Consider the following 13,991-nt stretch of genomic DNA (forward strand, 5'->3'; position numbering starts at 1 on the left):
TGCTGAGAAAATTAATAATAACCGACTTCCTGTTGGGTTTCGGATTTTATCTCAAGAGGCTTTTTTGTAGGTATTGGTGTGTTACATATGTGTACCGATTTTTGTGCATGTACGATAATCACAGCTGAATGCGCACACCGCGGAACGTGTAAAGGTGGCGCTATTGAGCCATTTTGCCACACCCACTTCTGCAACCCATATCAGATGTCCATTTTCGCCAGGTCTGATGTGTGTGCAAAGTTTTGTTAGTTTTCGGGTATGTTTAGGCCCTCAAAAATGTGATTCATTCCGGATAAGAATAATAATAATAATTAAAGCTGCAAGCAGCGATGACCGGGCCCTCGCCGTCTGTGCAGTCGCCATCCCGATAGCATCAGGAAAACGGTGCCCAGTTGGCACATGCATACACAGTAACCCTTTGGACTAACCCTTACTGTCTCTCCTCCTGCAGAGCAGAGTGAGATCAGATATGTTTTTTTTTCTTTCATTCGTGGAGTTTTGTATAATTATGAAATGAACTGTGTTTGATCAGAATGAATAGTTATTTGTATGAAAAAAGCTTCGAGTTAGGATGCTGCACTTTAAATATCATTGAAAATAAAATCATTGAAAATTGAATAAAAATCATTGAAAATTGAAAATGGAAAATGAAATTCTAAGCACGCTATCTGCCTTAAATATCACAGGAAACAAATATTTTAATGTATTTTTTTATTTTTATTTATTTGCCATGGCAACAGCATTTGATGCATCAGGGCTTTTACAATATTCTGATGAAGTTTGAAGAAAATCGAGTACAAATATATTGTTCGTTGTTTGTTCGTGTTTGTTAGTTCATTAGCCATTGTTAACAAAAGAGACCCTATTTTAAATAGTTACCATGTTTTATGGTCTACAAGCATTTTTAAATATTATTTTAATAATCTATAAGCATCTGTGAAATAATTATAAACAAATATATTAAAAATAAATACATATTAACTTAGTTCATTTTTTTTTTGGCCTTTTTGTATTTGTTTCTCATTCTAATTAAGTGAACTGAGCAGTATAGTGTCATACTTATAAGATTTTTTGTTCTACCAGTGAGAGTGTATATATGTGTATTTAAATCATATAATTTTCCCTTAAAAGATAAAAAAAAAGATTTTAATGCTCTTTAAGCACCTATACAAAATAATTATGTAAAAGTACACTGACAGTACAGTCTATATCAACTGATTCTATGGATTATTGTCATTCTTATACACTGACAATGAGCTAAATAGCATTAGAGGTCAAACGATTCTTTATCTTATGAGGACCTCTAGTGTTCATCCCTGGTATTAGAGCTTTAATTTGACAAATTTAAATGACACTTTTAATGTTTTTGGGGCCTCTGAGCATGATAACATTTTGAAACTACACGTATATCCTAATAATTTCTTGTTCTTTATATGTAAAAAGTTTTTATGAGTTAGAATAATGCAATTTAAAGATAAATGAAAATATCTCTTCATCTTTTTTATTGTTACTTTCATAAATCACCACATCAACACCGTTCAAGATATCCCAAACCGTTCACAATTTAACATCTTGAGTATTTTGGCATCATGTTGACAAAGTTTGGTGTGAGATGTCTGATTCTGCTATGAGTGATATGAATTTATTCGCAGCTATATTTTTCCAAAAATCCACATTCAAATCAAAATAGCCGACTTCCTGTTGGTCGTAGCTAATGGGTGTAAATTAGAAAGTTGTCCGGCTTGATGAGACCAATATACCGACCAAGTTTGATGTCTGTAGCTACAACTAACCCTCCAACTTTTGTCAAAAGGTGGCGCTATGGAGTGTCTCCAACAAATCACCACATCAACATCTTTCAAGATATCCCAAAGCCGTTCACAATATAGGGAACATTTTCACTATATTCTGATGATGATGATAACATGTAATTTATGATGATAACAAAATGTTATTATTGCTTGCTTTACGTCCACCACTTCTGCTTAAATGTCATCGTTACCTATCTGTTCAATTTGTGTGTGGATATTGCTTTGCAGGTGACTCCTGTTATAAGACATCACTTTTAAGCGCTATGTAACTAAGAAAGAATCAATTAGGAAAACGGTGCCCAGTTGGCACATTCATTCACAGTAACCCTCAGCCAGTTTGGATTTAAAGTTTACAGAATTGAAAGGGTTAGACTTTAAAATCAACACACAGACACATACACACAATATATACAATTTTGCCATCCAGTTTCATTTGTTAACATTAACTATATTAGTTAACATGAACAATAATTAAACAGCATTTATTAATGTTAATTAATATTAAGCTAAAAAAAAGTATTCATATATTGTTTAAAGGTGAATTAGTATCTTTTAACATTACATTGTGTACAGAAATACACAATAAAGTGCTCTATAAAGGCTTAATTCTTTCAAAATATCTTTAAAAATCAAGTTGAGTATTTTAATGGGGCGATATATATATAACTGATCTTAAAATGATGGTTTTCAGATGTTTTGAACAGATAACAGCAAAGTTTGTTTTGTTGTCAAAGTTTGTCTTGAAATTTTTAATTATTATAATTTTATATTCTATAAATAACACTATGAAAATATTGTCTACAATGAAGATAAATCACTCATGCTTAAAAGTTGTATTTTTCTTAATCTTTTTCTATGTGACTGAATAGGACAAGTTCATGGTATAGTTCAGTAAAAAATAAATAAAAAACAACAACTGCAAAATACAAACAATGAAAGACTTAATGACCCTTTATATTTTCTCAAAATATCAGACTCTCAAAGATCAGACTTATGTAATTAAAGTACATATGTGAATTTCTTCCTCAAAGATGGTCTGTAGCATTGCTCACAGCTCTCTCACCCTCTCTGCCTCTCACCCCTCCCCCCTGCAATAATGAGCTTCTCTCAGCATGACTGAACGCACACACACAGTAGAGACATTCACCAGAGTGACAGCAGGTTTCTGATTTCGTTTTTTAATTTTCATTAATTCATTGAAGCTTGTATAAAATTTATATTAACAGCACGTGCTCAGAATGATTAGATCTCTGTGTGAAAAAAGTTGTAAAGAGTTTGGATGCTGCACTTTAAAGATATAAAAAAATGACGGTTATGTTTTTTACTACTTCTTTAAAAAATCATCACGTCAACACCGTTCAAGATATCCAAAATCCGCTCGCAATTTAACATCTTCAGAATCTTCTCTTCATGTTAAAAAAGTTTGGTGTGATTAGCTGTTTGTTCTTAGGAGGAGTGTGAATTTGTTTACAGTCTGATTTTTCCAAAAAAACACATTCAAATGGAAATAGCTGGCTTCCTGTTGGTCTTAGCTAATGAGTTTAATTTAGAAAGTTGTCCAGATTGATGAGAACAATATATGTACAGAGTTTTGTGACTGTAGGAAAAACTAACCCCCCAACTTTTGTCAAAAGATGGCGCTATAGCGTGCCTGCTCCACGCCCATTTATGACCTTTTGCCAATGTCTAACTATTATTAATATTGATGTGTGTGTTGAGTTTCATGAAATTCTTAGCATGTTATCTGCCTCGAAAAGACAGGAATCTAATTTTAAAGTTTGACACATTGCCATGGCAACAGCATTTGATTTATCATCGACCCCTTTACATATTCTTATCGGCCGTGTTTTGACATGATTTTGAAGAAGTTTAAAGAAAATCAAGTAAAATTAAGAGGCTGATTTCAAAACATTTTGAAAATGACACGCTTCCTGCTGCCAGTTGGTGGCGCTATAACTTTGACTCATAATAGTCACCTTTATGGAATCGGCATCATACAACGAACAATCTGGTGAAGTTTCATCAGAATCAGGCAATGTGTGCAACAGTTATTAGACACTTCCTGTTTCTCATTTCTCGCCATAAGTTTGTCGCCTTGCCACGGCCAAACCGTTCGAGATATCAAAAATCCCCTCGCAATTTAGCGTCCCCAATGTCTTGAGATCATGCTGACCGAGTTTGGTGACAATCGTATGGAAATCCTGGGAGGAGTACGTTAAATTCCAGAGCATGCGCTTTTTATACAGCCCTAAATATCTCACTTCCTGTTGCATTGAGAAAATGACATAGAGTACAAAAGTTGTTCAGCTCAATGAGTTCTATATGTGTACCGAGTTTCATATGTGTACGTTCAAGTATGTGTGCTATATGGCCCTCAAAATTCCAGGGGGCGCCGTAGAGTCCCCTTGCCACGCCCCGGTACCAGCCTCTGTGGCGTCCTGATGGCCGCAGATTCAGACATGTGTGCAAATTTTCAAGAGTTTTTGAGTATGTTAAGACCCCCTTAAGTGCCCGGAAGGTTTTGGGCTCGGGCCCTAATAATAATCCTTAGAAAAACAACAGGGCCTTCGCCCATTCTGGGCCCGGGCCCTAATAAATCAGTAACCTGCTGTCACTGGGCTGACAGTCTGTGTCACTAGAAGAGTGACTGATGGGGGGAGGGGTGAAAGGGAGAGAGACCAGTGGAACATGTTGTTTTGCTTAAGACCATCTTTGAGTAAGATGCTCATTGCACACTGCTGTAGTTTAATCTACATAAATATGTCTGAACTTTGAGAGTCTGATCTTTGAGAAAATATAAAGGGTCACGAACTCTTTCATTCTTTGTATATTGCAGTTGTTGTTTTTTTATTTATTTTTTTACTGAACGGTACCATGAACTTGTCCTATTCAGTCACATAGCAAAAGATTAAGAAAAATACAACTTTTTAGCTTGAGCAATTTAGCTTCATTGATAGATTATATATATAGATTATATATATATATATAGATTATAGATATTTTCATAATTTAAATTTTAGATTCAATAAAAAAACTAACAATTTTAAGACAAAATTTGACAACAAAACAAACTTTGCTGTTATCTGTTCAAAACATCTGAAAATTATACCATTTTAAGATGAGTATATATATATATATATATATCGCCCCATTACAATACTAAACTTGATTTTTAAGATATTTTGAAAGAAAGAAGCGTTTATAGAGCACTTTGTGTATTGCTGTACACCCACATGAACTGTGTTCATGTTCATGTTAATTCACAGTACATAAACTAATGTTAAAATATACTATTTTACCATTAAACAATATATGAATACTTTTTTTAGCTTAATATTAATTAACATTAATAAATACTATTTAATTATTGTTCATGTTAACTAATATAGTTAATGTTAACAAATGAAACTGGTTGGCAATTGTATATATTGTGTGTATGTGTCTGTGTGTTGATTTTAAAGTCTAACCCTTTCAATTCAGTAAACTTTAATTCCAAACTGGCTGAGGGTTACTGTGAATGCATGTGCCAACTGGGCACCGTTTTCCTAATTGATTCTTTCTTAGTTATGTAGCGCTTAAAAGTTATGTCTTATAACAGGAGTCACCTGCAAAGCAATATCCACACACAGAATTAACAGATAGGTAACGATGACATTGAAGCAGAAGTGGTGGACGTAAAGCAAGCAATAATAACATTTTGTTATCATCATGAATTACATGTTCTTATCGTCATCATCAGAATATAGGGAAAATGTTCCCTATATTGTGAACGGCTTTGGGATATCTTGAACGGTGTTGATGTGGTGATTTATGAAAGTAACAATAAAAAAGATGAAGAGTTATTTTCATATATCTTTAAATTGCATTATTCTAACTCATAAAAACTTTTTACATATAAAGAACAAGAAATTCTTAGGAAATACTTGTAGTTTCAAAATGTTATCATGCTCAGAGGCCCCAAAAACATTAAAAGTGTCATTTAAATTTGTCAGATTAAAGCTCTAATACCAGGGATGAACACTAGAGGTCCTCATAAGATAAGGAATCGTTTGACCTCTAATGCTATTTAGCTCATTGTCAGTGTATAAGAATGACAATAATCCATAGAATCAGTTGATATATACTGTACTGTCAGTGTACTTTTACATAATTATTTTGTATAGGTGCTTAAAGAGCATTAAAAAAAAATTTAATCTTTTAAGGAAAAATTATATGATTTAGATACATATATACACTCTCACTGGTAGAACAAAAAATCTTATAAGTATGACACTATACTGCTCAGTTCACTTAATTAGAATGAGCAACAAATACAAAAAGGCCAAAAAAAAAATCAACTAAGTTAATATGTATTTATTTTTAATATATTTGTTTATAATTATTTCACAGATGCTTATAGATTATTAAAATAATATTTAAAAATGCTTGTAGACCATAAAACATGGTAACTATTTAAAATAGGGTCTCTTTTGTTAACAATGGTTAATGAACTAACAAACACGAACAAACAACGAACAATATATTTGTACTCGATTTTCTTCAAACTTCATCAGAATAATGTAAAAGCCCTGATGCATCAAATGCTGTTGCCATGGCAAATAAATAAAAATAAAAAATACATTCAAATATTTGTTTCCTGTGATATTTAAGGCAGATAGCGTGCTTAGAATTTCATTTTCCATTTTCAATTTTCAATGATTTATTATATATTTAAAGTGCAGCATCCTAACTCTTTGAAACTTTTTTCATACAAATAACTATTCATTCTGATCAAACACAGTTCATTTCATAATTATACAAAACTCCACGAATGAAAGAAAATTAAAAAAACATATCTGATCTCACTCTGCTCTGCACTCAATGTGTGTGTTTGTGTGGTAAGTGGTTGAGTGTAAGGAGGGGGGATGGGTGGTACGAGAAAGAGTCAGAGAGGAGGAGAGACAGTTAGGGTTAGTCCAAAGGGTTACTGTGAATGCATGTGCCAACTGGGCACCGTTTTCCTGATGCTATCGGGATGGCGACTGCACAGACGGCGAGGGCCCGGTCATCGCTGCTTGCAGCTTTAATTATTATTTTTTTTTTTAGTTTGGTTGGTGGTTTGTGCCTATATATTAGTCATTTAGGCAAACACTTATTTCTCGAAAATCGATCTTTTTCGTCAGATTATCTGAGTGAAATGTGTCATTTAAAATGCAAAAAAATAAAAATAATATTAATTCATAAACTGAGTAATTTGTTGTGTTTTACAGAGTTTCTTCAATCCTAGTTACAAAAATTACATTAACATCATTTTATGTCACAACATCGTTTAAAAGCCTTTAGCAAAAAATGACCTACCTTTTTGCAACTGTTTCTAAAATTGCAACATGACCTGTGCCTCTAGCGGAGACGTCTTCAGGCTATAGTGTCTGCTACGAGAGCTGCATTTGATGCTGTGGCCGGGAGAGCCACGTTAAATGGTTGAGCCGAAGCGGGCAGCGAGTGGCTTTGGTGCGATGAGATCTGGGGCGCGGCCCAGGCTCGTTGAAGGCCTGCCGGTGCGACCCAGTGCACGAGCTGGGTCTAATGCGGAGCGGTGGTGGTATCGAACGAGGGGAGTACGGGGCTTTGCGAGTTTTGCTGGAAATATTGGCTGCCCTGCTGGAGTGGATTTAGGAGTGAGGTTGGCTGATTGAAGGGAAACGAATAACTAAGATCGTACGGATTCACTTTGTTTATCCTCCACGAGGACGGTGCGTCGGAATTGATCAGCGTTTGCCTCAGGCTTAAAAACGATCCACTTTCCGATCGGAGGAATTGTTGGCCCGGCCGGATGATAAGAGGATGCCGGGGAAGAAGTTTGGAAGTGACGCCGGTGGGGGCGAGATTACGTTTTAAGGGCTTTGGAGAGAGCGTGTGTGGCTGGTCAAGCAGAGACCACGATGAAGCCTGTAAATCCTGGGAAAGATCTGTGATGTCATGGCAAAAGGTGCAAACCGAATGCTGATAATCCGTCAAATGGGTAAAGGTAAGTCAGCTGTATTTATGCATGACGTAGATTGACTTGAGTGAGTTCCAGCTGTGTTAATTAGGCTAAGTATCTGACGTGCTCCTCCCGAACTTTGTTAATAAAACATAATTTTGTGAGCATCACAAGGAACTTTTGCATCCACAGTGGATTGATGCAGCAGCAGAACTGGATAGAGGTTTTCCTCAGCCAGTGGCCCCTGCAATCAACACTGCAGAGCATGAGGCAAAAACCATCAGACGAGCACTTACCGACCACATGGCAGCAAACCATCCACTGAGGAGACATTAGTGATATCAGGACAGCTATGAGGGACACCCGCTAACAGCACTGTAGCACTGTAATAGGAGTTTAGTACATGCACTGTACACAGTTAAGCGTTTCAAAAAGCCTTTTATTGAATGCTTTCATTTAAATGCCTTTTTTTTACATTTAAACTGTATCAAAACTTCACCAACAAGCATTTGTATTTAGCTTCAACAAAAACATATGATTCAACAAAAAAAATACCTGTTTTTCCCTATCCAAAACTGCTCATAAAACATGCAGTGTGCTTTTTCTATGGCAAATTATTAAACTTCTAATTTAAAACAAAGGGCTCTGTTGGATTGCAAACATCAACTGAACACTTAAATTACTAGAAACACTCAAACATAGCTACATTTCTTCTAAACCAAAGCATATGAAGCTACAGCTCCTGATAACCATGTGGTTCTTCTGGTGCAACATTATTGTTATAGTTTTGAGGCTGCATGTACTGCCAAGGTGCAAGTTGAGGTGGATGTGGTAGCATTTGTGTAGGAAACTGTGGGGGAGCGCGAAGGCCTTCCAGTAGCAGAGACACCAAACGCTCAGTATTGCGGTTGCTGATCTCCATCATGCCGTTCAGAAATCTCTGCTCCCTCTCCTGACTTTGAAGCAGCTGTGCCTCAGCCCATTGATTTTGCTTTACCTGCATCCTTTCAAGGAAATCTTGATGCTGAGAAAAGCAGGTAGACATAGCAGATGATTTTTTCTTTTTCCTCTTCTCCGATTCTCCTGAACCTACAAACATCATGGGTATTAAATGTAAAACACAAAGGAACACATAAAAGAAATTCATACCAAAATATTAATTCTCCCAATTTACCTTCACACATTTTTTCTTTCTTTTATTTTTAATTTGTATTTAAAGAAAAAAAAAAAAAAAAAAAACTACTACAATCACCGTCATCTGTGCTAGTTGTCGAATGGTCTAGCTGAGTGGACCCAGCAGGGTCTTCGGATTCATCACATTCATCTTCTGTACAAAGATAAAAACAAACATACTTACAAATGGCTTCATTAAATAAAGAAAGCACTCCGTGTCACAAAGACTATTTACAATGGTGAGTCTTAAAATTACAGTTATCCTAACATGATGTGAATGCTGCAGAACATTTGAATAACTGGTATACTGCTTACCTTCAACTTGTGTGTCGCCGCCGCCATCGTCTGCATCTTTTTCCTCGATTGCAAATCCGACGTCCAACCCATTGTCACTTGCTGTGGCTAGAGGTCTGTGACTTAGAATTTCGTTTAAAATATCATAATACGGGAGAATGGCTGCGTTAGATCCACTGGTCACGTTCTGCTTTTTGTTTTTATAATACGCGGCCTTCAGGCTCTTCCATCGAACGCAAATTTGTTCTCCGGTTCTAGTATATCCGGCCTCGGACATTTTTGCTGTAACCCGCCTAAAATGTCCCCGTTTCGATGTTTTCGTCCATCTATAAATTGCATAATATTGAGGTCGCGCAATGTTGCCAACATGAACTCGGTTTCTTGAGCACCCCAAAAGTGCGTTACCTTCTTCGTCGCCATCTTTTCTAATCTGAAGGTGCATGTCACGTCATTCGTGTACATCACCAGCACATGCGCACTCTGGTCAAAGTGGCAATACTGCGACTAAGTGTTTACATGCCTGTATATTTCGATTAAAATCGGCGTGTGCCACTGTAGAAATTAACTCAAATTTAATGTTGATTCAGATATAGAATCGAATCTAAACTTCAGGGAAATCAATTTAGAATTAATAGTTTATATTTCCTGACTGGTCGTCCACCGAATCGGTCAAATCAATACACTTTATCAATTCCAAAGTCTATTCACGTTCATTGGCAGGAGCGTAAATAAACTTAAATATTAATTTGGGAAACTAAAGCCAGGTAGCTTGATCTAGGCAAAATAGTACTTTGTGAACACAAAAGGCAAGACAATTCTCTCAATGAAAACAATGATTTATTGAAAACTACACTAGGATTACAAAGCTAAACTACTCAAAACACGAACACACACACATTCACACGCACACTCATACAGTTTCAGAGATGGGATTTTATGAGTTTTGAGAAAACCCAAGACTTGTTATGTTACCGTTACTAGCTTCTCAAATCACAACCTCAGAAAGTCATCAAGCAGAGATTTAACTTAAACAAAACGCACCAGATTTCAACAAGAAATGGGAGACCTTGTTTACTTGCTCTTGGCCGGAATGGGGATTCCGTCCGGGCTGGAGGCTCGTCTCAGCGGATGCCCTGGTTGGTTGCTTGCTAGTCGGTCTTTCGGGATGACGTCTTTGGGAATTCCTCAGGATGAGGGTTGGACAACCGGAGTTGCTCTCAGAGTTCGATTGGCGCCTGGGTTGCGAGGCGCGTAGGCTCTGAAGGTTCAAATCGAGATGCGAAAGTCTTTTGCAGTTTCTTGTGAGTTCTGGAGGGCAAGAATGCCTTGTAGTTGGAACGAGCAGGCGATCTTCGGCAGAGAAAGTTTAGAGTCTTTCAGGATGTTTCCAGGGCTCTTCTCACTCAGTTCGGTCAGTTCAAGTCAGCACTTCCAGCACACTTCAAGCCCGCGTTTCAAGCACAATTCAAGCCCGCGCTTCAAGCACAATTCAAGCCAATGTTCTGGTTCGGGCCATTAGGTTTTAAGGGGTCTGTTAGACACGACCCTGGGGCTTGAAGACCAATGGCGTTGCCACGGGGGCGGGGTCATGTTTGATGCAATTCCTTCTGGCATGTGACTTATTAGGACACAGATTTATCTTCAATTTGGTTATCGATTATCATAAACTACTGCAATGCATACAATATGAAATTCTCATTCACTCAGACAACCTGCATTTGTCATGATCGTTCAAACATAGGAATATAAGGTTACACATGGAATACATACTTAATACTGGGTTAATTAAGGCACACAAGGCATAGTAAAGTACACGATTACACGGCACACATTGAACATAAAGGAAGGAGGGTATCCTATCCCTTTACATAGTAAGTTCGATTGATTGGAATAGCGTTCTTGGTTTCTTTTTTTTTCTGTATCATATTTGTTAGCAGGTAACGCACGTAGCGGGGGTTCAGTTTCGTGATGTGTGAAGGGAATTCTGAGGGGGGGTTTCACAGCAGGAAGGCTATCCTGTGATCCATAATTTTTCTTAACTTAATTTGTTAACTCAAGTCACAAGTGGACAAACGGTCCGTTCTTTGGAGGGTCTCAGAAAGGGGGGGAGATGATCCCGCAGATTTCCCTCTTCCTGTGTCAGCGAATTCTTAGTCATGTGTTCGGTGAAGGTGACAAATCTCCATTTGTTTTAATGGGTCTCTCAGCACAAATAGCTAGTTGTTCATTTGATAGGATTATCTTTTATTGCTGCTTCGTTTCCTGGGCGATCAGCAGACGGAGGTTTGGCGTAGACAAAGTGGCACCCAGTGGCTTCGCGCCGTTTTGGCAAATGGTTCAGATAAGAGAATCTTTGAACTTCCTTGGAGTATGGAGATTTGATTCGTTACTTGTTGTTTTGCGTAACTAAAATCCTACAGCCACCTATGTTAATACGATTATGCTTGCTGCGATTATGAGCTTAATCGCATTATTATAATCGAAGTATTGCGTTTACATGAGAAAAAGTTTAATCGCAATATTGCCAAAATCTCATTATAATCGCATTAAGAGAGTCCATGTAAACGCACTCAATGAAACTAAAGCCCCGGTCACACTAGACTTTGAGCATGCGAAATTCCTTCGGATGCCGCTGCAACGGTCGTGATATGACGTCATGCTCTGCAGCTTCTTTTTTAAAAGTGAAATTCAGCAAATGACACTAATAATACATTTAAATGTAAAAACATACAATCTACTACACTTTACCGCAGTCCTGCAGTTTTAAATGTTTAAATTTAAGGTTCTTTTCATTCAGCTAGAGGTCATGCTGTGACGTATCGATCTCCTGTTGGTCACACAGAGTCATGTGATGTGAATTCGTTGGTCAGAGTTCACCAAGTTTGAACTTTCAAACGCAGCGAAATGCGAAAATATTTCGCATGGGCTTGCGTTTCCGGTCTAACGCATTCGCATGCGCAGAGATGGGCATAAATACATAGAAATGTATTTAAAATAAAAATACAAAATACGTTGAGTGGAAAAATGTATTTAAATACAAAATACTGAGTGGAAAAATGTATTTAAATACAAATACAGTATTTTGTATTTTTAAAATACACAAAATACATGTGAAATTGGAAACATACACATTTTAAATAGAACAACTCACAGAAATGTTATGGGACAAGAACAAAAAATGTAATCTTGTTAAATATAATTAGCTAAGCTAATTATAAATAGTCATAGCGAATGAAGAAACTACATAGGACTACTGACTTTTAATTCCTTACCTCATCTCTGCTCTCTCTGTCATTCTGTCACCATAATCTCCCTCTCTCTTTCTTTCTTTCTTTAGTGCTTGCTTCCTTGCTGGTAACCACAAATAAACTTATGTAGTGAAAAATAGCAGCCATTTATTTATTTACTTCTGACCAGGTTACAATGCAGGCTATTCCTTGTGGTGAGCACTATTAAAAAATCATACTGTATTTAAAACTGTGATAACCTATCGGGCAAAGAACAGGGATTGGCAATATGACCAAAATCTTATTTTTACTTCACAGCAAGTTTTAAAACCACATCAAAAACTAGCTGAATTTTTTCTCTCTCTCTCCCATTTTTTTTTTTTTTTTTTTTTTTTTTTTGCAGGTTGTACAATACTTTTTAAGCATAGTAACTTTTATATTTATTTCATCAAAAGTTTGCTTATATATACAGTTTGTTAAAATTAGAAAGTTTATAAAAAATGTTAAATTATTATTATTATTATTTTTTGAAGAATAAATCTAAAAGCTGAAGAGTTGTTCATCATGCATCAGTGTCATAACAAATGCACACAATCACTACATTAAAGTGATGGTGACAGACAGAGATTAACCTTCTTTTGTCTCTACATCAATCATTTGCATAGATGGGGAACAATCCCAATTCGGAAATGTTACATGGCATGGAAATGGCATTTTCATTAAGCACCATGTTTGTAAAATGCTTGAAATTTACTAAATGAGCCTGCATAGCAGAAATATTTGAATAAAGTAATGGTCCATGTTTCATCCATTCATTAATTAAAAGAAAATTTTTAATGAATAAATATATATATATATATATATATATATATATATATATACAATTTAGTGTTACACAGATTAATGTTTTTTTTTTTCCAAAATCACAAGTTACAAATTCAAATACTGCGTTTAATGGGATTATTTGAATCTTTTGGTGTGGAGAAAAATTACCGATTTACATATATATATATACATACATACATACATACATACTGTATACGGAGGATGATAATCATTTGCATTTTAGTTAATTTTCCTGTGAATAAAGTAAAAATCAGCATGTAAAATATCTTAATTTATTTAACAGCTGAACCAGCAATAATAAGCAATGTTGTACATGATCACAAATCAAACTTTATTATGCCAAATCAAATGCAAGTTTATTCTGTACAACTCAAATCAAATCAAGTCATTTAAAACGCACTCAAATGTAAAACCGAAGTAGGGTAAATGACAAAAAGACGAGAGTTGTTGGCTTGATTAGCCTATATGATGCATATTCTAATGGTAAACTGGATTTCTTATGTAATTAATAAATGTCTGTGCACAATAAATATGTATATTTATTAGCTCGAACCTGAAATGAAATTACGTTACAGAAAGCTGTATTTTTTTTAAATCAGGAGCACTAATATTTGAGTGCAACTTTAAGACAAAACTCATGAATGGAAAACTCATGAATATTCATGTTAGCTCCGCCCA

This window comes from Garra rufa, chromosome 5, assembly GCF_049309525.1.
Source record: "Garra rufa chromosome 5, GarRuf1.0, whole genome shotgun sequence".
Lineage (NCBI taxonomy): Eukaryota > Metazoa > Chordata > Actinopteri > Cypriniformes > Cyprinidae > Garra > Garra rufa.